This window comes from Mastomys coucha, unplaced genomic scaffold, assembly GCF_008632895.1.
Source record: "Mastomys coucha isolate ucsf_1 unplaced genomic scaffold, UCSF_Mcou_1 pScaffold5, whole genome shotgun sequence".
NCBI classification, from domain to species: Eukaryota; Metazoa; Chordata; class Mammalia; order Rodentia; family Muridae; genus Mastomys; species Mastomys coucha.
Window position 1 is genome coordinate 78,332,872 of NW_022196911.1, and position 4,173 is coordinate 78,337,044.

General features: G+C 47.1%; 1 long non-coding RNA gene across 2 annotated transcripts; it reads right to left on the reverse strand.

The window, feature by feature from the left end:
• Positions 1-284: 284 nt before the first annotated feature.
• LOC116078243 lies at positions 285-2,614 on the reverse strand. Of its 2 annotated transcripts, XR_004113462.1 has the most exons (3): positions 2,412-2,614; positions 681-836; positions 285-554 (listed from the first exon to the last, which is right to left on the reverse strand). It is a non-coding gene; the product is annotated as an uncharacterized LOC116078243 (long non-coding RNA). The 2 variants fall into 2 exon arrangements; XR_004113461.1 differs by lacking the exon at positions 681-836.
• Positions 2,615-4,173: the final 1,559 nt, after the last annotated feature.

The window sequence follows — 4,173 nt, forward strand, 5'->3', positions numbered from 1 at the left end:
GGCGAAGGACAGCTCTTTGCCAGGAAAAAGTAATTGAGAAGAATCACGAGAAATAAACACAACTGCTCCCTCCTCCCAACCAGCCTCCCAACTGGATTAGAAGAAGATCCTGTGACCACAGCGTCCCTTGGAGGCCACTTGTTCAAGCTTGCCATTGTGTTAAAACAATGAAGATTTTGCCAAAATTGGCTTACAAAAAAATAAAATAAAATAAAATGTGGTATATATTACATCTTAACACTTAACAATTTAATACTTAACACAAAAATTACAATGTAATATAATTGCTCTATTAACAAGGTAATTACAGGTTTATTTTTAATTAGTTCATAATATGCTACAGATGGTGTGGTTGGCCGATAGGACCAAGTTTAACATTGCAAGAGAAAAGGATTTTTTTTTTTCAGCCGAACAGTTAAACTCTGAGCCATGGAACCAGGCACACCTGGAATTGATCTAAAGGTATGAATCCGAGCCAGTAGGTAGGGACTAAGCTCTTCCAATATCCTCGTCCCATGCCCTCCACAGCAACCTGAGCATGAATCCTAAGGTACCTGAAAGCAATGATCACAAAAGAAATTTCTCAGTTAACAGCAAAATGTCTGACCAAATAAGGAGACTGAGGCTCTATGTAGCAGACAACACTAGGTTTGGAGTCCGGAAGCTATTTCCAAACATACCTTTTCAAGGGAAGATTCAGAAAAATCCATAGGCCTCCCTCCAAGCCTGGGCAGGAAGCAGGGCTGGGGATAAAGCCACTCCTTGTCCAGGTTAGGGGACACGTGTGACCCATGACCATACTATGCATCCTCTTTGAGCTTGGCTTCACACTGTAGCTGAGAAGTCAAGCTGCTGTGAGCAGAGAGGAGTGGGAGGGCTGTGGGGCATCCAGCCCACCCCACCCCACAGTGAGACACTCCTGTGCCTAGAGGCTTTAGTTTGTGCAGGTGGTAAACATTCAAAATGGCTCCAGCCCTGCAGACTGAGAGACAAGAGACCAGGGTGGGACAGAGAGTATCTAGCAGAAAGTCTTGTCAGAAAGCCGAATTTGGGACACCTAGATCCAGAAACCTGCTTCCAAATGAGTCCCCACCCCAATTGTCTTTCATCTCAAAGCCTGGGATGGGGCCCAGTTTCCCATAGTTGTTGCAGGCATCATCCTTCAGTTGTGGGTAGGGAAGGATGCAGAATGAGAGCAGAGACTGGGTTAAGAGGATATCTACCCAAAGAAGGTAAGACCATGCCCCCACATAACCATGATACACTGACTCAGCCTTTCCCCTAGCCTCAGCTAAAAGTCTCTCCACCCTGGTGGAGCTCTCAGGAGCACTCGACACACCCCTTCGATATCACTGCTTCTCGCTTCAGTGTCTGCTCCCTTCCAGAGTCTCCCTCGTCCTCAAGGCCCTCTCAGTTCCTTTCTGAGCTCCTCTACCCGGTTCCTAAGTCTCAGAGTGACCAGCTCCAACCTTCCATGTGAACCCCATTTCCAGGGGCTCTAGAGCTCATAGGTCCTTCCTCACTTATGTGCTGGCCTGAATCATGCCTGACCTCCATAGGTCAGTGGCTTCCCACTGTAACCAAAACAAAACCGAATGGCACACTATGTCATGCCACCAATCAGGTTCCCTGAGAGACTCTACCTATAACAGCACAAAGCATGTGGGAAGTTTATTCAGATGTGTTCTCAGGACCTACCAGGAGGGAAGGAAGGATTCAGGATCCACACTGCTGATGCCACCATAGCTTAGCAGAGCCCATAGGAGATATATGATGGGTAGACTCTCACAGCTGTCCCAGACAGGGAGTCAAACCTTAGATCCTGGAATCAACCTGCTAGGGAAGTAAGCTGCCCTCCCCAGAAGCAAGGAGTGACCCCAACTGGACCAGGTAGCTCTCTTCAGCTCCCTGTGGTTTCCTGAGAGGGACTCAGCTGCTGGGGGATGACTGCCACCCATGTAGAGTTCAGAACATACAACTGCAAGGCCAGTATGACTTGCCCTACCCCCAGTGCCTCTTTCCCCACCCTCTCCAACATCTGCTGTGCTCTGTTCTGCCACATTGACCATCATCTGGCTAACCTCAGGGCCTCTGCTCTTGCTGCTTTCTCTGTGCCTCAGTTTCCTCACTCGAGAAGTGGGTAAGATAAGCATTCCTACCTCACACCGAGTTATCTCCAGGCCCTGTCTTCAAAGCCACTTCTTCAGACACACCCTTACCACCCACCCTTGCCAGGCTCATACTCATCCTACCTCCCAAGTTATCTTATGGTACTAACAGTCCTTAATATAGTCATATTGGTTTGCAACAGCCATCTCCACTGAGGGTCATTTTGTCCCCCAGGAGACCTAGGAAGTATCTAGAGACACATCTAGATGTCACATCTAGGCAAGGAAGAGTGCTGTCAATACCAGTGGGTAGAGGACAGGTGTACACAACACAACCTCTACAGATGTACTCAATATGAAGGCTGGGATGTCCTGTCTTCCGGTTTGCTTTGCTTCCTCCTGAGAAAGTCTGTCTCATTCTCTCCCGGGCCCACCATGTTCACATCTTGTTAACTGGCAGAGCCTACAACAGCCTTCATGTAGCAGAGGGTCTACAGAGGTTTGCAAAGGAGGTGACCTACTTTTCAGCTACATCACCTTTGTTGCTGAAATCCATTTGCCCTTTGCTCCTTTGTGAAGCAACAAACACAATCATGTAACAGAACTACTCGCAATGGGCATGCCTCTAACCACAGCATTCATGAAGCAGAGGCAGGAGGAGGATGAATGCAAGTTTGAGGCCAGCTCAACTTACATAGCACGTTCCAGGGCTACATAATGAGAACCTGCCTTCAAAACAAAACAAAGAAGCCATTCATGTAACTGGCTTGTAGCGAGGTCTTAGAGAGCTCATCTGCTCCTTAGACCCATATTAGGATGACAGATGTTCTGTACACTTGACCTTTGAGACCTGCTCACACGTCACTTCCCTGTAAAGCATGCCCCAACCTTGCCCTGTAACCCCCACCTTCACTAAGCCATCCCTGTCTCCTCTCTCCCCAACCCCAAAGCCCCAGGCCCCTGAGCAGCAGTGAAGTTAGCTGGAAATGCCAGGCAGCTCTTGGCCATATCAGATTCCCTCCCACTTTGGTAACAAATCATTTGCAAAGGGTCTTCTGCCTTCCTGAGATGACATTCATATCTAGCATAAATGACCTAGACATATCAGCAGCAAATGAATCAACATAATGTCCTAGCTATGATAGAAGGTAATAGTTGAGTGCAGATAATCTATACTAAAATTTGTGTTTCAGTATGTAAACGTTCTGGTTTCACTTCGAGGGACTCTGAGGAAGCAGAGATTTATGCCTGCTCAGTCACTATGAGGGACAAGGACCCTGTCCCGAATGCAGAGACTCAGTGGACACAAACAATGCTGCCTTCACAAATGCAGATTTCCCAGGAATGCTGAGTAATTCTTGGAATCACCTGCAGAGGAGCCCAGTGCAGCTGTCTCTCAGTTTGCACAGTGGTGGCATTCCTGGGAAACTCTGTGTGTGTTTGAATCTGTAACATAAATACTTTATGTTTCCTTATAAATCGGAGTTAGGTTCCTGGCCATGGCAATTAGCAACAGGTTGTCACCTACCTGAATATCAACTGAAATATTTGAAATTCATGTGGATAAAGGATAACTCGGCACCACACAAGGCCATCTATGTATTGGTGAATCTATGTATTGATGAATCTTTAGTGACCTTGCTCCCTCTCCTAAGGGCCAGCAACATCCCTATAGTGATGATGGATATAAAAAGAAATGTCTCCCACATGCTCTCAAAGCTGTCCATAAGTGGCAGCCCTGTGCGATGAAGCTTTCCTGGGTTTTTTCCTACCCTGGAAGTCTCCAAAGGACAAATATACTTGCCTTGTCCTGATCATCTCTGTGCTCTAGAAGTTATAGAAGGTATACATTGGGTGCTCAATAAATTCCTACTGTCTGAAGCCCATGAATGCACACTACAGCCAAGTTCCTCTGTCAGCTCCAGAAACCACCTGCAGATGTATCCACAGCTTCCGATGCCTCCATTTGTATGTCATTTCTAGCCCCAGGCTGACTAAGCTGCTGTACAGACAGACCAAACAAAGCTAGACCACCCACGGCCTCCAATAGCCATTTGATTGTGAG